Source organism: Mauremys reevesii, linkage group 9, assembly GCF_016161935.1.
Source record: "Mauremys reevesii isolate NIE-2019 linkage group 9, ASM1616193v1, whole genome shotgun sequence".
Classification (NCBI taxonomy): Eukaryota; Metazoa; Chordata; order Testudines; family Geoemydidae; genus Mauremys; species Mauremys reevesii.
In genome coordinates, this window is record NC_052631.1 from 24,892,973 (window position 1) to 24,919,603 (window position 26,631).

General features: G+C 40.1%; 2 long non-coding RNA genes across 5 annotated transcripts in view; one reads left to right on the plus strand and one right to left on the minus strand.

Annotated features, from left to right (window-relative positions):
- The window catches only part of LOC120372391, a 138,904-nt gene that overhangs the window by 18,724 nt on the left and 93,549 nt on the right, over positions 1–26,631 (plus strand). Inside the window, exon 3 of one of the 4 annotated variants that reach the window (XR_005584938.1) lies at positions 3,077–3,278. The exons of the other annotated variants lie outside the window; for them this stretch is intronic. This is a non-coding gene — a long non-coding RNA (uncharacterized LOC120372391). The remainder of the gene's footprint in view (positions 1–3,076; positions 3,279–26,631) is intronic. 4 annotated transcript variants of the gene reach the window in all.
- LOC120372390 overlaps positions 21,477–26,631 on the minus strand; it is a 44,181-nt gene continuing 39,026 nt past the window's right edge. Inside the window, exons 2-3 of the long non-coding RNA XR_005584933.1 lie at positions 26,365–26,479; positions 21,477–25,684 (exon numbers count right to left, since the gene is read on the minus strand). This is a non-coding gene — a long non-coding RNA (uncharacterized LOC120372390). The remainder of the gene's footprint in view (positions 25,685–26,364; positions 26,480–26,631) is intronic.

Consider the following 26,631-nt stretch of genomic DNA (forward strand, 5'->3'; position numbering starts at 1 on the left):
AGTATGAAAATATTATTCATATACTACAGATGATTTTCTAAATCAGGTTTAGGTTCTCCAGTAGACTTCTAGAATGAAAGTATGAAACAAGCAAGCCTAATATATATTGCTGAATAATCAAGGTATTCATGAAATTTTGCATGCTAAAAATACAGTTTGAACTGAAGCGTTACTTTGCCATATCAGAATATAGTCTACTGAAAAAGAACACAAAGGTAAAGCAATACTTACTTATTCCCTTAGCCTGCAAATACTTATGTAACTTTACACATCTAAATTGTCTCATTGAACTCCATGAGCTACTCATGGACTGAAGTGTTTGCAGGTTTGGGCCTTAGCTTGCATTACTTAATGATTTTATAGTAGAACTTTAAATTTCAGCTATAAGTGATAAATACATTTAAAATGTAAAAAGACTTAATTATAATCAATGCAAGATATAAATGAAGAGGAAGGGGATGAACCTTTAACATCTGAAAGGAAAATCTGCCATTTTCACAGAAATTTTTCTTCTAGGAAACTAGTAAACAAAACAAATCAGATAAAGGCCTCAATTTCCAATGTTGAGAATGTGCATATGATTGCATGTGTTCAGCTTCTGCATGCTAATACTGTGAGTGCATCAAAATCAGGTACACCTCTACCTCAATATAACGCTGTCCTTGGGAGCCAAAAAATCTTACTGCGTTATAGGTGAAACCACGTCATATCGAACGTGCTTTGATCTGCCAGAGTGCACAGCCCGCCCCGGAGCGCTGCTTTACCGTGTTGTATCCGAATTCGTGTTTTAACGGGTCACGTTATATTGAGGTAGAGGTGTATTTGCACAGGCACATGGTGGCCATTATATTCATACAGAATGGATCCCTAAAATGATCCATAAGGCTAGTACCCACTTGTCCTTTAAACTTCTCTTCAAGACTCATCTGTGCCATGATGCCTACAAGAAACTGGCCAATTCAGGATGGCTCAAGAGCACAGGAGGAGAGATGGAACTTTACTTATACTTAGCCTTCTGCCTCCCCCCACCCACAACATTACTAATGTATATGTGAATTATATCCACTTGTTTGTATCTGTCTCTCCCACTCATTATGTATCACTTGTCTTTTTAGATTGTAAGCAGGGACTGTGTATTCACATGTGTTTGTACTGTGCCTGGATCAGTGAAGTCCTGATCCTCACCAAGGCCTCTAGGCATTACTTTAATTAAAATATTACCTAATCATCGTAATAATGCATGCCAACGTTGGAGGAGACTCTGTGCTATGCCTTTAAAACTGTAGCCCAAGGGGAGGGAGTCTGAAGTGGCTTTAAGCCACCTTTGTGCTCTCCTGTTCCTGGGCTGTGCTGGGGGCTGGAGATGCCCTCAGCTTAAGTTAGACAGCGTCGAGAGCTCCGACTACCCCCAGTGCTGTATCTCTGCTCTGACACGCCCCTTCTGCCCCAAGCCCCACGCTGCCCCCATCTTGAGAGGGGGTTCTCAGGAGACAGCTTATGGCTGTATCCTGCAATGCCAGGGGAATCTTCCCCTGCACAGATACAGGACTTTTAGGGTCCCGTTATGCTGCTCTGGTCCTTTTGTCTGGCACAAAGGGGACCAGAGTGGGGGGCAAAGATTTCACCGTTCACTTTACACTTGTGCACATGGCATGTGCATGCCCATACTTCACGTTGATCCATTATAGCTTTATTCACCTCTGATTATTCAAAGACAAATCACTCCGCTAACTACTCACCTGTCACTCGGTAACTTTAAGGCCAAAAATTGTTCTGCAGATATAAAGAATATAAACCTATTGTGTGTGTGTGTGTGTGTGTGTGTGTGTGTGTGTGTGTGTGTGTGTGTGTGTGTGTGTGTGTGTGTGTGTGTGTGTGTGTACACACACACACACACAGAGAATCCCTTCGGAGATTTAAAGGAAATGATGTGGTTTTGCTTGTACTTTATATGAGGATGACTTGATTCTGGAAAAATTGACAGGAGCTTTTTTGGGATTGAGAGCAATGAGTACAGGGAACAGGCAGGACTCCATCGCGCCTGATTTTTGCTTGGAAACTCCACGAGTGGGAAGTGGGTGAGAGGTCACTGAGAGGAGAGCTGGTGTGTAGAGGTTGTACGGGTGTGTCATAAGTAGTTAGTTAAGGGTTAAGTTCTACCTGTAAAGGGTTAACACAGACCTGGTGAAACACCTGACCAAAGGACCAATCAGGGAAGAGAATTTGAAAATCCCAGAGAGTGGGAACTTGGGTCTCTGTATCTGTAAAAGCAACAAAGAATCCTGTGGCACCTTAGTTCTGTGTTCTTAGCCGTCTGGAACTATACCAGCCCAGACGCTTAATCAAGTCTGCTCATCTTTCTGAACTAATTTCTTCTATTCAAGCTAGTGAGTATTAGAAGTACTGGGTAATTTCATATAAGAATCCTGTGTCTGCAATTCTGTGTGTTTGTATTGATTATTCGTAATTTTGCCTGTATTGTTTGTACTGAGGAAAAGGGAGAAATTTCTCCAGGGATTAATAAGATTAGACCCTATGAATGTCTATTTTGGATTCATAGAGATTGTGTATTTTTTTTCTTTTTTTATTCTTTTAATAAACTCTTTTAGGTTCAGGACTTGGTTAAGTTCCTTACCTGTGGATTCAGGGGAAGGAAGCTAGGTGCCACTCTGTGGAGACAAGGGTTGTCTCCAAGCAGAGAAAGCAGGGAAGGGAGAGGGAAGTGAAAGGAATCTTTCTCCCTCTGTGATTTGATCTGTGCTTCCCCAGGAAAGTCTCTGGAAGGAGGAGGGGGGGAACAGAGGGGTGTCTCAATTCACCGAATCAATCGAGTGGTGGCAGCGAGAAGGAAACCTACCCTAAGGGTTAGGGTGAGGGGAGAATACCTGCGGGTCCCCATCTTTGAACTCACAAGCTCAAAGTGGGGGTGAGACCCTAGGACAGGGTGAATCCCAGAACAGCAGGAGAGAAGGAAGACTAATATGGGGTGTGATGTGGGAGAGGGCTGGAGCATCAGAGAAAAGAGGAGAAGCAGCGGGGGAGAAGGGTGAACAAAGGAATGCAATGTCATTGGCAGGAAAACTCTGGAGGAGAAGGTGAAGAGAATGAGCCCATAAAGAGTATAAAAACCTGGAGGCATGACTAGAGGAGGAGCAGTGATGTAACAGAGGGGCCAACCAGGGGCATGCCAGCATCTCCCCCACCTGCTATCTAAGAACTGTGGTACATCAGGGCTGCTATGTAAATTGGCATTTCAAACTGTAGAAGACAAAGTGAAGGTAACCAGTTCCTATTCTGCGAGGGCTTGTTCTTGGTAATGAATAGTATGTACAGCTATGGATGCTTGTACATTGAATACATACTGGTTCTCTAGAGAGGTGCTCAGATACTAAGGCAATGGCTTCCCTGGTGGAAAACCACACAAATATTTAATGCCCGCATTGGAGTCAATATAAGAGTCAGGTTAAAAAACTAGGGAATTTCAGGAAAAGTGGAGCTGAGGCTGAGCACTCAATTGAAACTGTTTATGCCTTAAATTCTTTTCTATCATCTCTTTATAATCAAATAATACAATGCAAACCCGAATGTCTTGTGCAACCTTATGTAAAACACACATGCTGTATGGCCCATGCTCTACACTCTGTAATACAGTCTCTGCATCTAACTCAGTCGTGACATGCTCAACCTGAAAAAGAGATTGTGTGTGGCTCAAATGCTTGTCTCTCTAATCAACAGAAGTTGTCCAATAAAAAGGTATTGCCTCACCCATCTTGTCTCTCTCTAATATCCTGGGACCAACATGGCTACGCCACCAGTGCAACCCACTGTCCACATATTACTCCATTGTGCCACTGAAATGTAGATAGTTAGTGCAGCAAAGCCAGATAATTTTAGAGAGCATTAATAGATAAGATATATAACTAACATTAATTGAACTCTACCATAGTAGATATTCTGTCTAATTTTATATCTTTACTTAACCTTTTTAACTAACTTTCAGCTGTATTGTCCCATTCGGGAGCTGATTTTGAGAGATGCTGAGTATCTGCAGTTTCCATTGACATCAATGGAATAGTCTGGTGTGGAGGATCAGGCCCTACCTGATCAGTGGCATTGTGTGATCTTTGTCTTCCAGGTTTTACAAACACAAGCAAATGCACCACGTTTGAATGCGTATGTTTTGAGTCATATTCAGTGGATTCTTTTCTTCGCAGAAGCTGTTGTGAGTTTTCACAAAGCACGTGGTCAGATTTTTTCTTGCTTCTTGACTAATCTTCCACATGATTTTGCAGTGCAGAAGCTATTGGCACAGCAAAGATGCAGCAAAATGGTTCCCTGAGCTAGTAACAGGTTTCTCAGCATGACCTATACAGCTGCATATGTGAGCTATCAGTGCATGAAGAAGTTCATTAGAAAGAAGAATTGGATTTGATTAATTTTTTCTTAACATTGATTGACTTAGACAGGACATTTCACTAACATTTATACTGCAGTGAAACCTAATTATGGATTATTTTACAGAGTGACAGACCAGTATGACACAAAACATACAGTGAAATTTGAAAGGGCAGGTTAGGTATCTCCTCTAATTGCTTGATAATTACTTTCCAGTGTTATATGGGGAGTTCTATGTACATGCATTTAGTTGAAGGTCTGAAAGGGCAGCTAATATACAAAGGCCAAAGAAAAATTCTTGAGTCAAACATGTCATGTTTTCCATTGCTTGTATATATAATAAACACAAATGTGTAAATGCTCAGTTTTCCATTGTCTCTCTTTGAACTTGTTTGCCAATAGTGTAATGCCTTATCACATGACATTTTCTTTACTCTGATTCTGCAGGGTAGCATCCTAATATATTCTACTATCCAAGCTTTTACTTGGCTAAAGCCTCTGTTTGTTTGCTTTTGACAGCAATTAAGGGATTAAAGGCACTATTCTGTAAATTAGCTAGGCTAACAGAGAATACTCCCCACTTCTTAGAGCTGAAGATTTTTAGCTGAAAAATAGCTCAGAAGAAAACATGAGTAGAAGAGGTTTGGTGTACACGTGTCATCTTTTACATCTGAATTCAGTTTTGACAAAAAAGCATTCCTGTACATATAAAAGGGAGGAAGAGAAACAAATATACAGTTTTTAGTAATGTCCCCAAAAGCATATTCATCTCAAATTTCACTGGGGAAATGGATGGCTCGGGGAATTGGCAATGGAAGCAGTGCCTTTTACCTCTAAAGGGCTGTTACTGCACATAATGTTCACCACTTTTGGTATATTGCAGTACAGTTCCCTTAGTGTGGACACTTTTACTGGCATAAATATGCCTATGCCATTCTAGCTTATTCCTGTGGGGGAAGGAGACTAAGCTATAGCGGTATGCATGGGGGAAGAGGCCATGAGAGCCATTGAAACTGAAGACAAGCAGCTTATATTTGATGAGACAGAGAAGGGGAACCAGTGGACGGAGTCAGAGGGGAGTGACATGGTCAAAGCAACAGGCTAATGCAATAGGAAAATGATCTTTCCAGCAACATTCTGAATGGCTGTGGGTCACCTTTCCCCTGCTTCTAAGTGCATCTTAGTAGAAAAAACAATTCAAAGTAGGTGCCAAATGAGCTCTAAGATTATCTAAAATAGTTTCATAACAAGTGACCACTATTTGGGAAGATTTAGGGCAGCATATTAAATGATAGAAGGAGGCTGTTCCTCCCCCCGCCCCCACAGATGATTAATCATTACTCACAATAAAACCTTTATGATAAACATGATTATCTCAAGTTTTAAAAATTAAGATGGAATTCAACAACTTCTCTTGATGTGGAACAGCAGCTATTTTGTGACAGTAACACTACTCAGCAGTTTTAGGGTGGGCACGTCTTTTATTTTAAAATGTTCCTTAAGAAATTCTCCATGCATTTTTCAACATAACTTTGCATATAAAGAGTAGAAGATGAAGACAGTTGTGTTTGATATTGCCAGAAATCCTTAGTACAGAAAATATATTTTAAAAAAAGACAATACATGAAATCTGTATTTTTTTCTTCTCCTTTTTGTATGAAAAAAACAAAGAATTATTTTAAGAACTCTGCTAGAGTAACTTCATTGAATTCACTGGAGGGAATAGACCCTGGGTGTGTATTTGTGCTATAGCTTAACTTGGACCTGCCTGGAATTAAATATGCTTCCAATATTCCAATATTCCAAAATATGATCAGAGCATTTTGTTGACAAGTAAGTATTCTTTTGCCACCTGTTTCAGCTTCTGCATAATATCATTGTGTATCTTCCCCAGCCCCAAATGAATTAAGCATCACAACTCAGTGATGAATATTCATTTGGGGGCTTATGTGGCCCCCAATGCCCAGTAGCTAAGAACCTCACAAACTTTAAAGAAAGTAACCCCCATTACCCTCATGACAAAGGGAAATATCTCCATCTTACAGATGTGCAACTCAGCTGAGGCATGGCAAGATGGTGGCCTAGATCCTCAAAGATAATTAGGTGCCTAACTCCCATTCAAGTTAATGGGAATTAGGCACCTAAATACCTTTGAGGACCTGGGCCTAAGACCTTGATTTTCATAGCTTGTAAGCACCTACAACTCCTATTGACTTCACCTGGAGCTGTGGTTGCTCAGTGAAAATCTAGCCCTTTCAAGTTACTTGCCTGTGGTCACACAGGAAGTATGTGACAAAGCCAGAAATGAAAATGGGTGTGAAATCCTGGCCCTATTAGGAGTTTTGCCATTCACTTGAATAGGGTCAGATCCCTTTACTCTCAAGTCACTGCCTTAATTACTAAACTATCCTTCCTTGCTTGTCATGTCTTCCCGGGCAGAGAGCTCTAGCCTATTTTTTTCAACATTCAGCAGCATAAGGTACTGTACAGACCAGTGGTGCTGCTAAACTGATGTGCCATTTACCATTTTGAGCCAATACTTATGCTATTTAGTAACATTTCCATAAATATTTGAAATGAAAAAATACAGAATTACGACTAAACTGGCAAGTTGAAGGGCCATTAGAAAAAAAAGTGACATTTCTCCCTGTAAAAAAACCCAGACAAAGATAGAGCAAACCAGACAGTATTTCAGATATGATTGTTTTGATGTCTTCTTTTGTAGGATTAAAAAAGAAATACTACCCTTAAATGTTAAAATTCTTCTCATAAATATATCCCACGCACAAATAATGTAAACCTTGCTTTAAAAAAAACAGTTTCACTAGCTTAGTTTTATACATTAATGCAATCAACATTATTTAAACACAGTGATTTGGAAATGACTAACTGTGATTAAGCTAATATTTCACAATTGTGGGGAGGGAAAGAAGAGGAGCATTAATCATACGGATGCAAATAAGACGTAACTCTGTGCTTACATCCATTTCAAATTGACATAGGGCTCCACAAATGCACCTGGAATACCACACAGATATACTGGCAAATGTTATGGATGCAGTAATACATATGTGATGGAAAGATTTTATTTATTGGTTAAAAGCCTTTTAGAGTTTGCTATAGCCTACAGGATGAGGTGTGGTGGCAGAGTGGTTAGGGTGTTTGACTCCTGAAGGATGTGAGTTTGAGTTTTGTTTGGTCTCATGCTGAAAAGCTGCCTCCAGTTCACCCAAGTGTAAAATGGGTACCTAATCCACAGGGTTTTGGGATGTCAATGGCAGTCAGATGTGATGCTAACCACCTCACTGTCTTTTGTACCCTTGGCTATGGAAACTGATGTGCCTAACTGTGTCAGCCAGATAAGCCATCTGTGACTTGGGGCAGACTTTAACTTACATATTCTAAATAGCTGTTGCAATGTACCATACTTCTATGCACCCTTAGCAATCCTCTCGCTATCAGTCCAGTATTAAAATTGTGCTGAAAAATCCTTTTACATAGCATTTTTGCGCCAGGACAAAGAACATCAAAAGTTTTTAAGCTCTGTTAACTAGATTGGCATACAGATAGGGGTGGATTCTTCAAATCTTTCACAATCAGAGGGGGGTTGAATTTGCAATGATTGCCTATGAAATGAGACTGTCAGCCCCACTCTGGATGATATATCTTCCAATTGTTTTAGGTTGAAGAGGTTTTCCCTTGGGAATGCTCACCAACTGGAACAACATCCCCTTCCTGGCAGCTCATGAGTGCACTGGTAGTTGGTGGGACTCGCTTTCATAACACTGTTAAAAACAGGGAAGTTGTTCACTTTTAAAGATGTTGGTGTTGCCTGGAGTTTCCTTCCTTGTGTGGCAGCCATATTCAGAAGTTATCTGCAGTCCCCATTTTTGAAGATTTTTGCTCAATCTGATTGAAATTTTAAAAATTTCAATGAAAGAGTGCAACAATTTGTATTCTATTTTTTCACGACACTTGTGTCATTTTTTGCAATCATCACTATTTTTTCCACCATTTATGAATTTTAAATAGGACTCTGCAAGATACTTTGATTAATTAAAAACAGAACTTTATTAGATATCTGAAAAAGCATGAGTATTCTTTTTCTTTTACCTCTTCACCAAAATAATGAGAGAGAATATTCTCATTGAAGTTCTAATCAAACTAGAAAAAAAATATACAAAATACCACAAGGAAGACCGCACTTAAAAGCTTTCAAGCTCCGTTTAGTACACATACGAGGTTCAGATCGTTTGGATAATCAAGGCTTTTCAATGTTTATCCAAATCTCTGGACTTTGAGATTCTCTCATTACTAATTTTAATACCAGTCAATAGGAGACTTGTGTTATGTTATTATTATGATTAGTTCATAAAACATTAGAGAATACTCCCATTTAAAAACTTTAGGCTGCAAAAGAGATGCTGCTTTTTTAAATGAAAATATGAGAAAACTGCTCTCCAGAAGAGTCGAATGTTATTAGCTCTGAAAATGTTCCCTCTATTGCATTTGTTTAAGAGAAGGTGCAAGAATCATTTTTTCACTTCAGGTGGTGCCAAACCTATCAAAATACTGCAAGGGTTATTCTTCATATTTAACAAATAGCTCTGATTAGATCTGAATTCATGGCTATTCAGAAATAATGAGGCTGTAGCTAAAATAATTCAAGATAATATAGACAGCATTCATATTTTTCGATGGTTATGATTCTACTTATCTTTGAGCATTTTATGGGTAGTCTTAAAGCTCTCTAATCACACAGTTGGAAAATCATTGCAAAATGCAAATAGATAAAAGATTGTTAAGCAGTCATGTGAACTGGCATGAATGATAATGTTAGCAGTTTTGCAATCAGTCAGCATACAAGAGCGACAGAACAAATGCTTTCTTTCCACCAATTGACTAAATTTAAATTATTACTTTGTGCTAAAACACAAGTGAAGTACATGCCTGTGGGCTGGGCTTACAAGATTTCTTGTAGCTTATTGACTGGTGGAGAAATAAAACACTATCTTATACCGACACTATGGCTATGTCTACACTAGCACTTTTGCAGGTAAAACTTATGTAGCTCACGGGTGTGGAAAAAAAAACAAAAAAAACCTCACCGACATAAATTACACTGACAGCAGCACCAGTGTGGACAGTGCTATGTCGGCGGGAGATGCTCTCCTGCTGACATGCTACCACCGCACATAAATCGCTTGAGTAAAATGCACGTTCTCTCTTGTGCACATAAGAAATCTTTGTTTTCCCTCGTGAGTGCTTTTGAAAGTAAATAATGCACAGGCTTGAGGCAGGCCCTCTATGACCTTCTTCATACTTATGCACCTTGAACATGGCTTGTAAACGTCTGTTGTGGTAGCCTTGGGAGCTTTTGGAGCCATGACTGCCAGTTGTGCTAAGTTGTACCAAGATGGTGTGGTGGTTTGTGCCTGAGCTGTGTGGACAGAAGGATCTTTTTCCCTTTGGTGACTTAATAAATTTTCCTTCCTTGCTTACAAGTGGATAGTGACCAGAGAAGTAGCCAGAGGAGTGAAATGCTGCAGACTTATGTGCAGAATGTAAAAGAAAAATTAAGATGATGACTGAAGAGGCTGAATCCCAAAGATGACACTAAGTAGCTACAGTATGAAACAATTTACTTGGCATCCCATCTTTGGAGAACCATCCTGACATTTCTAAAACATACAGTGTGACAGGTTGGGTCACAGAGACCCCCTTGGGACTGCCACTCTGAGCCCATTTTCCCTGGCAGCTTGGGACTTCAGAACCCTGCCTTGTTGAGCCAGACACACGAACCTGCTACAAACACAGGCCCAGGTCTGAACCACATCCCCCAAAAGCTGCAGGCTTAACTGAAAACAGCTTAGGAAGTGTTCCTGTCTCCAACACCCAGATACTCAGTTCCCAATGGGATCCAAACTCCCTAAAAATTCATTTTACTCTGTATAAAGCTTATATAGGGTAAACTCAAATTGTTCACCCTCTATAACACTAATAGAGAGATATGCATAGCTGTTTGCTCCCCCAGGAATTAATTACTTGCTCTGGGTTAATTAATAAGCAAAAAGTGATTTTATTAAATATAAAAAGTAGGATTTAAGTGGTTCCAAGTAATAACAGACAGAATGAAATAAGTTACCAAGCAAAATAAAATAAAACACACAAGTCTAAGCCTAATACAGTAGGAAACTAAATGCAGGTAAATCTCACCCTCGGAGATGTTTCAATAAGCTTCTTTGACGGACTAGACTCCTTCCTAGTCTCGGTCCAGCAATCACTCACACCCCCACAGTTACTGTCCTTTGTTCCAGTTTCTTTCAGGCATCTCTTTGGGGTGGAGAGGTTATCTTTTGAGCCAGCTGAAGACAAAATGGAGGGGCTTTCAGGGCCTTTTATATCTTGTGCAACATCACAGCCACAAGATAGGGTCTCTAGCCACCTGGGCAAGTCACATGTCTATGAATGATTGAGCTTTTTGCAGGCCAACACCATTGTTTACATGTTAGTTTGAATGTTCCCAGGAAAGCTCAGATGCATCTCCCAAAGTCCATTGTTAGTTAAGTACTCCCAATTACTTGAATAACCCCTTCATGCTATGGTGACCAAATCTGTCTTATGTGCTCTCTACAGCAAACACTTTAAATACAAGCATAGAGCCAACACTTATAACTTCAGATATAAAAATGATACATGCATACAAACAGGATGAATATATTCAATAGATCATAACCTTAGCAAAGATGTGTTACATGGCATATCTAGCATAAAACATATTCTAGATCTATTATATTTACACTCATAACATATTTCTATAAAGAATTATGGGGTGCAATGTCACATACAGACTCTCCTGTCTAGTGTTGGCTACCAAAAGCTCACAGATCTGGGGGATTTTACTCATGGGAATAATTGAAAAAAAACTGCAAACGTAATACCTAAAAATAAATAAATAAAATCAAAGGGCCATTCATTGTTTGCATGTTGCAAAGGGTGCTTTTCCCCCCAGACTCTTCCACAGAATGTACATTTAAACTCAGACATGAGCAAAAAAAATAAAAATAAAAGTCTATGGCAGACAGATATTTGGTTGTTTTTGGGTTTTTTTGTGGGAACAGAATCCTCTGAGCTTTGTGCTGTTTGTTCCTCTAGATTTTTTCTTTTTAAACCAAACCTCAGGAGGTACAGCAGCAGAAATGAGGCCCCTAGAGAGGAAAGAAAAAGATAATCTCCACAGCTATTCCAGAGAAGCTGAGACAGAGGACAATAGAAAACCAGATAGACAGCCCCCATAGGAGCTTAGTAACTGAAGTGGCACCCTAGTTGCTACAGAAGCCCAAAATAAGACACAGAAGTAAGTCCCTGAGGAAAAGAGGAGATCTGGGACCACGCAAGTTATTGTAGAAGCCCAGCTAGTCACACACTCAGGGCAGCTAAGAGATGGGAGTTTCTGAGAAAACTCATTAACAAAGGTCCCAGATTTGTCAAGAAGTGAGTCTAGAGAAGAGGGATTCCAACTGCAGGAGTAACCCTGTAAAAGGGAAATCTGAAGTAACGGCTCAGATGACTTTGCCCTCAACTGATGCTCTTGTGTGTGCTCTTTGCTTTCTCATTTCTTCTGAGTCAAATCCTCAGAGAGGCTGCGCATCCACAACTCCCACCAAGAACTTCCAGAAATGGCCCTTGATATTTTGTAGCCCAGGTCAGAAACATTTTTGAAGACTCCTCTCCTAGAGGCTGAGCAAAACAAGAACAAACAAAAAGGCCAGCCAATCAGAGTGTGCGTGTGGGGGGGGGGGCCGCGAGGGGCAGGGCCGGCTCTACTTTTTTGCCGCCCCAAGCAGCTTGCCGAATTGCTGCTGCTGCGGAAATGCGCGTGCCGCCCTAACGGCAGATGGACTACCCCTGCCGTCCGCGGCGGCACGCACATTTCCACGGCAGCAATTCGGCTGCAGCTTCTATGTTCAGCTGTCCGCGGCAGCACAGCTTCTGTCTTCCGGCTGAAGACAGAAGCTGCCACCCAATTGCCGCTGCCACGGAAATGCGCACGCCTTAACGACACACGGACTGCCCCCACCATCCGCAGCGGCAATTCGGCGCCTGCTTAGAGGCGAAAAACACAGACTGCCACCCCTTGCAGATTGCCGCCCCCAAGCACCTGCTTGGAATGCTGGTGCCTGGAGCCGGCCCTGGTGTGTGGAGGGGGAGGGGGTGGCAGGGCAGGGAGAAGGAGGCTGAACAGCACAGCACAGCACTTCAGCCAGCCCGGAAGTTTGCATGCAGAGCAACTGCCCTGCTCACCCGCAGCCATCCCTAGAACCAGTCCTGACGACAGCAATTGACTGAAGCTCATGGGAGTTGTTTTAGGTGCTCAGCACCTTTCAGGAATTGGCCCTAGGATACTGCTTTGTCACATTAACCATCTTTAATATGGTTCCCTTATGGAACAGGCAATGGCTCTTTCAAAGTCTTCTGCATCCATGTATTCCGTGTCCTAAGGGTGGTTGTGTAGTTCATTTTAAAATGAAAAATTATGCAAAATACAGTGATATTCTACAATTAACCTGATTTTTTTTAGTATTCTAAGTGCTTTATATATTAAAATAAACAGATTACTATAGCCTAGAGATGAAAAAATTTTGATGGAACATTTTACATTGAAAAATGTTGTTTCCCAAAAATCAAAACTTTCCACAGAAATGTGTTGATTTTGATGAAATCATATTTTCAAAAAAATCATTGAAATGAAATGTTTTGATAAGGTCTAACCTTATTGCAACAGAACATTTAAAATGTTTTGTTGTGAAACAAATTTTCATTTTTTATATTATATTACAAATTATAATATAAAAATCTTCATCTAAACAAAACTTTTCAATTTTATTGAAATTTAAAAAGTCAAAAATTTTGTTTTGCAGGGAATTTCAATTGTTGTTGCTGTTTTTCCTTGATTCATAATGAAACAAATTTTAAAATTTTGAGTTTAGTTCAACCCTACTAAAAAGAGATCTTTGGTTGTGAATCCTCCTCAAAATAATCTTCATTGGAGGATATTGTATGCATGTAGTGTCCTAATCTTGGGCTCCATTTATCAAAATACTAGAGTTTTATGGATTTATTTTGCAGAAACTTTTCTGGTCAATATGTCTCGGCACTACAACATTTAAATCTGATTGAAGAAAGCGAAGTCCCCCTACTCTGGCCCAAAAGGAATTCTCAGACCTTATCTACACTGGGCATTTGCAGCCGTTGGTAGTTTACAGCCTTTGATAGAACCACTCCAAACCCCTGGCAGACACTGGCAAAGCTACTACAATGTGCAATTTGAACCAGTGCAGTGTACCCTGGTTTCAAGCAGGGCTATGCTACCCAAGTGAAAATAGTAGATTTGCCTTTCTACACTTGAGGTTGCATCAGTATAGCTATTCCAGAAGCTGTTCGCTGATAACTGAAACTGGGGGAAATCCCTAGTGTAGACCAGGCTTCAGTTTGAGAATAAACTCCCTGTTATTCTTAGCACGAGGCCGCAAGGCAAGTATCTTCTCCTACCCACAGAAGGAAGATGAAATATACTGTGGACATCAGAGAATGCACTAAGCACCCAGCTATTTGTATGAAGTCTCTGAATGCATTCAGTTAACTTAGATCTAGAATATGAGTGTAATATTAAACCTCCTTCCTTTTTGACACTTCAATGTAACGTATATTTATAACAACTCACTCCTTTACCACAACCTGGCAGGTTCTGGAGACATCTTTAAAGTACCTCCAAAATGGTTTCCACAGCCCAGTCAAGTTTCCTAATGAACAACAGAGACAGGTGAAGTGCATCCCAGGTCCAAGCATACTAAAACCTCTCTTTTGACTAGAGCATGTGTGGATAGCAACTGTAAGAGCTGAACAAATTATCTTAAAAGAACTTCTCTGGCTTTATCTATGATTTCAAGTTAGCATTCCAGTTGCACCAGAGAACATGTGTCTGTTTCTCTGGCTACTTTCAGTCATTTTGCCTTCTCTGAAACAAAAAAAAAAATCTATGAAACAATACTGGCATGGTTTAATCTAAGCACATGCATACAGATGTACAATACATTACTTTTAAATTTAAAAATAATTTGAAAGAAGGAAAATGCTATAAAACTAACCATCAAACCAGTTTTACTTTGTTTTGTAGAGGGGAAAAAAACCTATTGTATTGAATTTGCTTTAAATGGCTCTTTGAATCTCAGTACATCTGCTACTAACATGGTGCAAAAAGATTAGAGATATTTATGTCTTTTTGTGATGAAGTTACATTAATGAAATGGCTTTGTTTATAAATTAAATACATTAAAGGAAGAGGTCTTTGTTGCTGAAATTGAATTTTTATAATAAAAATGTTGTGAGCTACAAACTACTTCGGCACAAACGTCTTTATCCTTGAGGCTGACCTTATCAGTGTCATGGATTGCTGGCATTTAATATGCAAGCTTCCTAATTCTTTTTTGAAAAGCTGTCAGAAGAGTTGTGTGCCAGAGAATGTATAATGATTTATTTAGTCCCTGCAGTCCTTCACATATGGGAACCAAAGGAAAAGGAAATCGCAGATTTCATATTATTAATGGACAAGATCATTTGTAAATTGATTTTTTATCAGGAAATAGAAGTATATTGTTAAAAAATCAGTTATACCATATGGAAATTCCTTAATTCATAAATACAATATTTGGAATATCTGTATTTAAAGTGTGTTGCTTGGCTCTTCTCTCTTATAAGAGCTTCCACTGCTTAATTAAGAATCCATTTCAGTCTAATGTTAGCATTGCAGCCAATACAAGTTCTAGCAATGAATTCTAATGCTTTAATTTCAATGAAAGCAAGCCACTTCATAGATCTACTGCACTGAAACAAAGGATTATTATCTGAAATGACTTATTATGGGTTGTGTATTACTGCTTTTCTACTAACCCTAACAAAACTAAATCTGCTCAGTAAAGCAGCATACAGTAATTTCTGTGTAACATCAAGTTGCAAAGTAGGCATCATAGAACTTCTTCGGGATCTGAGCATTTATCTCTAGGTTTGATCTGTTAGAAAACAACCTCTGTAGAGCAAAGAGGAGTGAAAGTTGTGTGACCTCTTAACAGATGCTTAGCGTAGCTTTTATAGGCACCCACAAAGAATATTTAAAATTTGTGTGTAGGCCCCCCCCTTTTTAAAAAATAAAACAGCCTGACAGATTTTATTTTAAAAAAAACACATTTTTGTTTCTGCTTCCTTTTTTCTTTACAAAAAGCAGGAATGATCAGTCCAGTCTTCCCTTGTTCTGCGGAGGTTGGGGTGGAGAGGAATGCCAGGGGACATGTCAGAAGTGTATTGTGAAATGTCACACCACAAGTGATAGGGCAAGAAGTGGAAATTTTAATAAAGATACGCTCTCTCTAAAGCATTCATTGGACAGTGGAATTAAATAAATGTTAAACCTCCCTACCCAGAATCAAAGACTGTATTCCCCTCTCACAGCTTTCAGTCCTTGAATCTTGCGATGACAGTCTTTCACTAGTTCCTATGTCACCATAGAATCTTTCATGACAGACAAGACCTGAATTTCACTTTTGAAAAAAAACAAAAACCCTCCTATCCTCCTCCTCCATTACTGTCATCACAGAGAAGAGACTAGAAAAGAAAAATGGAAACTGCTAAGGATGAGTTGGCAAAGAAAACCTCAAATTCCTTCCAGACTAGACTTTATGGGAGGGACTTGTTCTAGTGGAGTGGGACTCAGGAGACCTGGGCTGTAGTACAAGGCCTGCTAGGTGACCTTGGAGTAATCACTTCCCTCCTTCAGCCTAATTTTCCCCATCTGTAAAGTGGGGATAATGATACTGTCCTCCTTTGTAAAGCACTTTGAGATCTCCTGATAACAAAGCCTATAGAAGAGCTAGATATTAATTACTATGACAGGGAAGTAAAAGTCTCTTTTCCAAGATGGGGTCCTCCATGTTCCTCAGAGAGAACATAAAAGCATGGCCTACACCAGGGGTCAGCAACCTTTGGCACGCGGCCCATCAGGGTAATCCGCCGGTGGGCCGCGAAACAGTTTGTTTACATTGACCATCCACAGGCACGGCCCCCCGCAGCTCCCAGTGACCGTGGTTTGCCGTTCCCAGGCAATGGGAGCTGCAGGAAGTGGTGGTCTGCAGGGACGTGCTGGCTGCCGCTTCCCACAGCTCCCATTGGCCGGGAATGGCAAATCATGGCCACTGGGAGCTGTGGGGGGCCGTGCCTGTGGATGGTCAATGTAAACAAACTAGCTCGTGGCCCATCAGCAGATTATCCTCATGGGCCACGTGCTGAAGGTTGCTGATCCCTGGCCTACACTTTCAAAAATGATTAACAATATCAGCTGCTTCAATTTTTTGGTGCTCAATTTGAGACTCCTTAAAGGGGCCTGATTTTGAAAAAGTGCTGAGCACCAACCCTCTGAAAATCAGATCCATTTTAGGTGTCAAAACACTGAGCACACAAAAATGGAAGCATCTGAAATCATTACACTTTTGATTCCAAGGTGAGTGTGTGTTTCTTTATAATACTAGTACATTAATGGGTTAATTTAGGCTTTGTAGTGAACTCAGTGAAGACATGGAAGAGTTTACACCTTTACAGATACTGAGTGTCTTGGCTGGGTTAAACAAGACAGCAGGGCTTAGTTTATATTAGCTATCTAGATATGGTTAGAAATGTACTCTTAAAATATGAAAATGTAATTATGCAGATTCACTAGATGATTTCTGGCTACTGTATACAGGCAATTTTCCTAATCCACATATTTTCCTCCACCCAAAGCCTGTTTTTATATTTAGCAGATGTTGAGCAGATGTTTTTGCTATAGACAGATGGGGAAGTTTTTTAAATTACCAGTTATTCAAAGTGACAAAAAGCCCTGTTGCACAACTTAGAAAGTATATTGAAATAATATTTATTCACAGTTAAAAATATATTAAAACAAAACCACCACCACCAACAACAGTCATCTGGATTATACACTTGTTACCAGGATATTCAGAATGAAGTCTGAAGTGTTATCATATGCCATTTCAGTGTGACAGGGGCCACCAAATGGGGGGTGACTTTACTAACCACATGTGGAATATAACTGTCCACAGTGAAGTGGGATAAAGAATTCTCAACTTCAGTTTCAGCCTAGAATGAAAATTGATCATGAATTTGTTACAAATTCCTGGAAACAGGGATTTGTAGTGGAAAGCCTGAGGGTTTCAGTCCTGAAGCAGCACGACTAAACATTGACACAACATGTACAGTGACTTGCAGAAATCTAAAAATCTTTACTTGCACTAAAAACATTTTGAAAAAAAATCAAACTCAGTAAAAGGAAAAAGGCAATATCTACTCTTTTCAGAACTCTATGTCACCAGCACTGATGACAAATATCTCTTGGGAGTTCTACCTCTGTTATTAGTTCTTTGCTGGCAATGAAGTGCATCAGTGCTAATGGAAAGGAGGGGCATCAAGGAACTCCACTAAAATGTAGCAGATTGTATTCCAAAGGATATCTATTATTTATCATATTGCCAGGGAGATCTATGAGCATCTATGGTTTTCTCAAGTTAGGATTAACTGTGTGTCAAGACACCCCTCCCCCCAAAATATCTATAAATCCTTTAAGAAATCACATTTTTTCAGTGACACTAGGTCACCCCTAGCAAATGACAGCTAGCCTGGCTCACCAGCATCCTCTAATTTCAGTTTGATGGAACAATTATTCACACTGTTTGCTGTGACAGTCAGTGAAACCCACTGTTATCTACAAGGTATAGCACTCATTTTGATCTAATTTCACCTCCCTCCTAACACAACCTTGGTGTAATCTGCAATTACTAGCATTAAAAAAAAAAAAGCTAACTGAAGCGACCACGAGTTTCTAGAACAACATATGTCCTTCAAAGAATTAAATCCCACATTATTTCAAGCTTCCCACTCTCCTGTTTTCATTATGTCCTTCAGTTAGAGGGCCTAGATAGGCTATTTTTCATTGTACTGCTCACATTTTAAACAGCAAAGTCACATGATGGTTTAGCAGGTGGAGATGTATAATTTTGGAGGAGTTTGAAAACGAAGGCACTCACTGGCTACTTGCAGTCAAAGACCATGAATCAAATTTGTGTCCTGGCCAGATTCTAAATGTGATAATTACCATCAGCCTACCTAACATTCCTCTGGTGAGTTCAGTTAGAGAAATAACTCTTCACTTTCCCTTTTAAAAGGCTGAATGTGGAAATGTCAACAGAGAGTAGCTGTGATAATTTTTTTTCAGATTGGAGACTGTATACTACCCCACCCCCCAATATATCCATTAAACTATGTGATTTTCAATGGGAGTTCTAGCAGGTTCTGTGCTTTATATGCAGTGAGGTTGATTAGTTACCCATGGAAGCGGGGGATGTGACTTGTGCCCAAAAGAGAATTTGCTTCTTCTGGTGCCAATTCAAAGAACTGATCTTAATCTTTACGGCCCTCAAAGCTGTCTAGCATGGAGTGACTCTTCAAGCATGACACAGCTGTGCTCCTCTGGGACAATACCACTAGCTGTGCCTATACTGGAACATTTGGGAGATAGAGACAGGATTCTTGGTAAAGGATCCTCGCTTTTGGAACTATTTACCTGGGGAGATAAGATTGACCCCATGCCTAGCCAGTTTTCAGATACATTCCACATCTCACCCTTTCCCCAGAAGCTTCCCACAATAACAAAATGTTACATAATAGTAATAGATACATAAGCTCAGTAACAGGGGCGGCTCTAGGAATTTGGCCACCCCAAGCAGTCATGTCTGCGGGAGGTGCACCAGAGCCGTGGGACCAGAGGACCTCCCGCAGGCATGACTGCGGAGGGTTCGCTGGTTCCGTGGCTCCAGTGGAGCATCCACAGTCATGTCTGCGGGAGGTCCGGTGGACGCGCGGCTCCAGTGGACCTCCCGCAGGCATGACTGCGGAAGGTCTGCCAGACCCGCCTGCCACCCTGCCGGCAAAATGCCGCCCCAAACGCGCGCTTAGCGCACTGGGGTCTGGAGCCGGCCCTGCTCAGTAAATACATGAAGCTGGAGCTATGAACGGTGAAGACCAGAATCCACTACGATCAACCCACTGAGATTCTTTGGTTCTTAGATACTTTAGTGCTAGATGATTTAGGGAGAGAGATTTTTGCAGGTCTTTAGTCTATACATCACTAGTTCTTTAGTTTTAGTTAAAAAGTAAAGTGATGTTATGATCATGAATAGAAACCAGTATTCAAATTTGGGCACCTAATTCTGGATTTGGGCATAGTTTTTTTTATTGTGTCACATGAGTTAAGCACACTGACTTACTGTAGTGAATGGTATAAAGCAGCCCTAATGGTCTAGTAGGACACGAACAACAATTCTTCTAGGTATTCCTTCATATGACATCTCATTAACTGTGCTTTAATAAATCTCTAATTCTGAATTTACCTAATCTGGAGACTACTTCAGCCCAGTTTATTTATACAACAGCCCATAATTGTTTGAGTATATCACTGTTCCCTTTAAATATTACAACAACAACTCTACTTAAGCCACATGAAAAAATCATAGACATATAGGTGCAGGGAAATTCATAATTTAGATGGAAAATCCAAATGGCTCCATAGTTTAACTTCTGGCAACCCTAGCTTTTTCTCCTGAAGCTTTCTTTCCCACTCCAAGAGAATGGGGGTGAGGATTTTTAGGCTTGAATTGAAATGTCCTTAAATTTCTATCAGAACTTTAAGTAAAAATCATTTTTGAACTTGAATATCCTCTTTTATTTAGAATGTGTCACTTTCACTTATATCCTCTTACCAAAAATGGAAAAGCCCTATTGAATTTAACAGAGAATAACCACCTTTCTATTGAATTGGTAAATCAACCCACAGAATTATATAGCAGGGATATAGTTTTCTATTCCAATTATATATTATAAAAACATGTTATAGAAAAATAAAATTTCATTTAGAACCCTACTGGCTTTATTTTTATTGAATTCAATAGGACTTTCCCATAATGGTATGCCTTAAGGAGGCAGATTCTCACCTGCACTTTTGAACCAAAGTACATACTACTAAGGTGCAGTCTTTCATTTCAACTGAAGTGTTCAGTAATTCTGGTGCTTTGTGTTTAAGCCCTGTTAACCGCAAGGAGTGATGGAGTGTGACTGCCAATTGGTGTATATTCTAGGCTGAAAGTAAGCCCCCAAATATCAAGCAAGGATAACACCGAGAATCCAAGGCAGTCTCTTTAATGCTAAAGAGCGACTTTTCTAGGACTGTTGTCCACCATCAAATGCTCCTAAGGGACTAGCAGGAACACAAACTGTGGGCTATGACCACAGAGGCAGATGCATAGATAGCTCCTCCAGAAGACCTGGTGGCATCTGAACCCACAGGTCCCCTTCCTTCATGCAAGCCCATGGGAAGAATGCAGAAAACCACTGGTGTAAATCCCTTCCCCTCCTCCCCATCTTAGAATGAGGAATTTGAACATGGATCTGCCACCCCTCAGGTGAGTGCCCTTGTCACTGGGTTAGAGTCACAGGCCTCTTCCTCTTGAGCTAAGAGAGAACTCTTGTCGCATGTCCCTTTATCCTCTATGGGTTGGTCATTAAAGGGAAACATCACTTTCTCATACACACAAATCCAGTATGTTCCAGAGGTGAAGAAGGGCTCCAGCTGGGGCCCGAGGATCATGGTGAGGGAGTGACCCATTAGACAACCATTCACCTCTGGTGCAGAAGTAAAGACATGTAACAAAGGAGAGGATACAAACACTACATTGGCTACTTTAATTTTCCTAAACGGAATGTGGTGGTGGAATCTGAATTCATCGCTAATATCACCTAGCAGAAAGAGTTTTGCTTAAGCGGGGATGGGAGGGGTCACCTAGACTGTTCCTTGGACAAAGGAAATAATGATCACTGTCAATTGGGAAAAATCTGTGGGCAAATACTCATTGTAATATGACCAAACACCTTTTAGTGGCCAGCAGTATTCATTGCACAGTTAAGACAAATAATTAAGAATCAAATAGTACAAAAACCTTCCCTTTATTGTTACAGTCATTTAACAGCAGTTTTATGATAATAGGCTCATTCGAAGTATGCCTGTAACTATTACATAGCTATCTCTGGAAAATATATATTTAAAAATATGCCGCAATTGGAAAAGTTATAATAATTCAGCTCTCAGCATATAACAATGTCATTTCTGTCAGATATTCCAAAAAAGTGCTGTGTTCAGATAACACAAGGCAGATTTTCTGGGTCACTCGCTAGTGTACAGGGGTGAGGAGTGTGACTTGATTTTGATTCCAGGGAGATGACCGCTCCCAACATTCAGTGAGCCTTTGTAGCTCTTAGCTTTGGCTACCTGAGATAGGCTATGGCTCAAACAGAATTTATGAGCTTGATGCAGAAATAGGATGATGTTCTTTGGCCTATGTTATGCAGAAGATCAGACTAACATAATGGTCCCTTCTGGCCATAAAGCCTGTGAATCAGAGAGCATGTGTAGTGCATTACATCTAGTGTCTCTGATGCCTGCTTACGTGTGAGTTTTAGATGCCTGGTTCAATATTAGCCCTACTATTACTGATGGTTTTATTTCACCATCAGAGATACCAACATTCCTTAGCGATATTTGTACAAAAATTATTCAAGTGGCTTCCATGCTGGCAGAACAAGTCACTGGAAGGAGTTCACTTAAAACGGTGGATCTAGTATGCAACAGCTTTATAAACTTATTGCCATTTCATATGGCTGGGAGGTGAAGAACAGAATTCAAGATTTCTTCTTTCATAATATTTCTACCTTTGTCAGTAAGCTCCATGTTTTAAAGGTGAACTATAAAGGATTTTTATTGTAAGGTTTAAAAAAATATTTTTATAAAATACCAGGGAGATGAAGACAACTGATCAGGGATTTTCCTCCCAGACTGCCTGGCTTGTCTAGAGGACAGAGCCACCAGCAAAGGACTCCTATTCTAGCCCATTTACTCGCACCATTGCAAGTTGTTCTCTCTTTCCTCCTCCTCCAGTATATGGGAAGGTGCTAGGATCCCAAAAGGTGGATCCCAGTCTGGGGCCTGAGACATTAAAACTGTAAACTTGGGCAGCTAGGGTGCAGGATGCAAGTTTAATTTGGAGAGCATAGTACAGTTCATTTGACAGTGAAGGACTGTGCCTTGGATGTACAATCACATGCTCATGTCTCATCTGTCATGCCATCTCTGGGAGAACCAACAGAAACTAGAGCAAGCATTATGAGAGGAGTCAAGATCAGTGATTAGTCTGTGGACCCAGCTTAACACATTCTCCCCAGGAGCCATTTCTATTGGGAGGAGGGGTTCCTTTCCCCACTAGCCCCCTGCGAGTTTTTGTCTGGGAGGTCTCATGAAGGTGAGTAGGTGTATATATCTTGCATAGAAGTACTAGTGTGGAATGAGAGTTTAGGTGATAGAGAATGGGGACCAAGTACATGTTGGGGATCTCACTGAAGAGAAAAAATAAAGGACTGACGGAACACAGACAAAAATTTTGATTGGAAATACAGAAAAAAGGAGGAGGAAAAGATGCACCAAGAGCTCCAGCCAAAGAGAAGGAAGGAGTGAAGGAAACGAGAAAGGGGAAGAAAACCTAATGCATAACATATCCAAATCTGACCTCACAACAATGGAACTATTACTCATGATCTATGCCAGCATAAATGAGATGTGAATCAGGCCAGGCAAACTTACAGAAATATATTAACAGAAAACTCAGTGCCAAAAGCGTTACATTAAATAAACTACTTGAATAAAATGTGGGAAGGGATCGAATAGTGGAATGGGGTTGAGGTAGGGGCACCTTACTGGCACAAGTGAATTGTGTAGCAACAAGGATATCCTACAAGTTGCAAAGGTGATCAAAGTAAAAAGGAAACTCCTGCTGTTGGCATTGTACCTAAATGGATGCAAATACAACATGATTTCTCATTGCAATACTTTTATTTTAACTACACAGCCCCCAGGCAGCTTAGTGTCCACAAAAGCAGAAGTGAAGCATTTCTAAACCTGCATGTTACAATACTGCCATTATCAATTTCCTCCAGAGAAAAATCTTCTCATAATATAAGAGAAGGGACGGGAGCTTGAAACTTGCTCAATAAGTTAACTCAGTTGAACTTGCTGGTTTTAATGTTACTCTTGAAAACTCTTTGCAACTGGCATCTTTGTTCTATGCGACTGTTTTATACAGAGCTGCTGGGATCTTCTGATAAGCAAAATAGGGGGTAAATTTCACTGTAACATCTTTACCGAATACCCCATTCCTCCAGATGGAACACTAATCATTATGCACAAGATCTAAAGCTCATTTTTTCATGGCTACAGAAACTGTATAGTGATGTTCTTGGAAGTTAATGTACATCCCAGGTGAAGAAACAATAGCCTATTCAGCAATTCAGGTGTGTCTGCCATTTTTAACATTACTTGCTTTGGAACCCTACTCTTCAAAATCCAACAGGCAACAACACCACACTATCTTGATAACAGGCACAGATGTTCCTGTCTATTAGGCTAACATCCTACTCACTCAGGAGATGTTATCCTGATTTCAGTAGTGCATAAGTACAGGGAGCGCAAGGTTTAAATGGACACTGCACCACCACTAATGCTATATTTTTGCACAAAGTCCCTCATCTGTACTACTTTGGTGCTACATCTGTTGACATTTTTGTGACTGGGCATTTTATCAAATAAACACATTTCAGAAGTGCTGGTGGCTGTCAAAAAGATACATTCTGTTGTAACAGATAGGAATTAAAAGGTCAAATAGCAGGCAATAAGATTATAGTTCCTAACATTACAGATACCTATAATGATGATAATGAATGTGAAAATAATTTGAATCTCTGCTTATACGGAAGATTCTCCATGCCTTTAATAGTTTGCATCACCGGTCTGCTCCATTTCTGGTGCATCTCTTCCTCCTCTCCCCCCCCCCCCCCCAGCCCGCAAATGAAGTGACTGGACTAAGCACATTACTTAAGGCAATACAGTGCTATCGTTTATATTAATGACATACTAGTATTATCAGTATTATGGAAAGGCCTATGATGTTTCTTTGGGCATGGGAATTCAGCACACACAGAAAAAGCATTCCTGGGAGAAAGCTTTGGAAAGCCTTCTGTGGTTGAACAGGTTCCCACCCCAGACAGAAAGGAGTTAAAGAGCTTCTCTGGGCATGATCAGAGCCAACCCAGTGCACCAGAGAGACCTGTCAAACCTTGAGAGGGGCAGCTTCTTAAAAAGGGGGGATCCCAGCTCAGTGCGTTCAGAGATAAGCAGAGCTAGAGCTCCCTAGTTCCACAGTGCAGAGACTGCTTGTGAGGAAGACATCTGAAGAGGCTCTGCCACCGGGACCCGCTGGGAATTAGACAGACCTTTACTTTGTTTCTCCTTTTTTGTTTAGGACCCAGGGTGCTCCTTTTTTGTTTAGGACCCTGGGTCATGGATACAATGGGTTAGGGGCCCAGACCTCCCCCACAGAGGCTCTTTCCTTGCAGGAAATTGCTGGTAAGCCTGGACAGTTTTGTGGGCTGCAGTGTTAATTTGTTTCCCATTTCTGGACTGCTTTACATCTAGAAAGGGGGTTGCCACCTCCCTAACACTTAAGGCTGGAAGCTCACATTCCAAATTCTAAACTGGCTCTACAGCGATGCCTATAGCCAGAGAAAGATGTCTGTGACGAGTGAGGTACCTGATGGCCCCTTCTGGTCAAACTCTATAAACACATCAATACAAACAGGAAAGAAAAGAATAAACGTAAGAGGAGACTAATCTTTTGGCTCACAATTGTCTCATCAATGCTTTTTGCACATTGGGTAATTGGAATTCATTTTCAGAGGAAAACTCCAATATCTAGAAAAGCCTAAAGGAAGAACAGATTTTCCTCTTAATTCTTATTTGATTGCAGAGGGCTTGTGTGGAAAGATATTCATGTATGTACAAATGAACTGTAGAAATTGTCAGAGTGTTTAGAAAACACATAAACAGTACACATTCTGTGAAATCCTTTGTCATGGCAGATGCAACAATAGACCTTAGTAGACATGAGCAGATGTTATTCTGCATATGTTATGTTTCATTAGTGTTTAGAAATTCATGATGTCTTTTGTAGGTTTTTCTGAATCTTCGAATACAACTGCAGCTGTTCTATTCAGAATTATTGAAGACATCCTCACATATTTACTTGAATTTCTGCAAATGTAGAAGACAACACTAAGATTGTGCACTTATTCTTATGGTTTGCATGATGGTATCAAAAAGGCCAACTGTTATGGCATACTTTGTCCAGGATTCCATGTCTAGAAATACTCTTTTAAAAAGCTTTCAGGAGATGCATGTTTTGGTGTTATTTTAAACAGAGGTCTCAAAGACGTTTTTACTTGTTCTGAATATTCTATCTGGTATACGTGCAGCTCAATCATTATTTTCTGGTTTTATAAAATAAAGCTCAAAATATCGACAATAGCCCAGAAATTCCATTACTACATTACAGTATTGCATGCTCACAAATATATTCTGGTCAGGTGAAACAAATCACATTGCAGATGGCTACATTAGAAAATATGTATTTGATCAAATACGTTTAAAAGCCACTGAACTTAATTTGATTTTAAAGATTCAAATTGTTTTACATCAACGTAGCTGCAGTCCTTTCCCCATTTTGACTGTCCAGCTGAACTACTTAGACCTTTGCTCATTTCCTATTTTTATGGGCTTGCTTTGTCTTTTAGTTTAATTCATTGTTGGTGTTATTCAGTCTGTTACATCTACTGCTAATCTTGTCATATAAGCATGTATTAATTCCCAGTATCAACCTGCTGCTTATCTTCTTGATGATCCCCTGTACAGAAAGAATTAAGCATTCTGCTTACCTTCTCTCCTAAAGGTGAGACAATATATCAACCTCTAGTCCTTGATCTGTCTGAAGAATGTTTGAAAAACACAGCATTTGGCTTTTCTTTTCTTCTAATGATGCAAAACAATCACCTAAATGCAAAGGCATCACAGTGATAAGTGATCAGATAGGGCACTTGCTTAACAGAATACTTCTATAGTTTGTGACAGAAAGTTGCCTTAACCATAACTTTTTAATTAACTCTTCATTTTAGAAAGTCCACTTACAGCATACGCAAATTTTA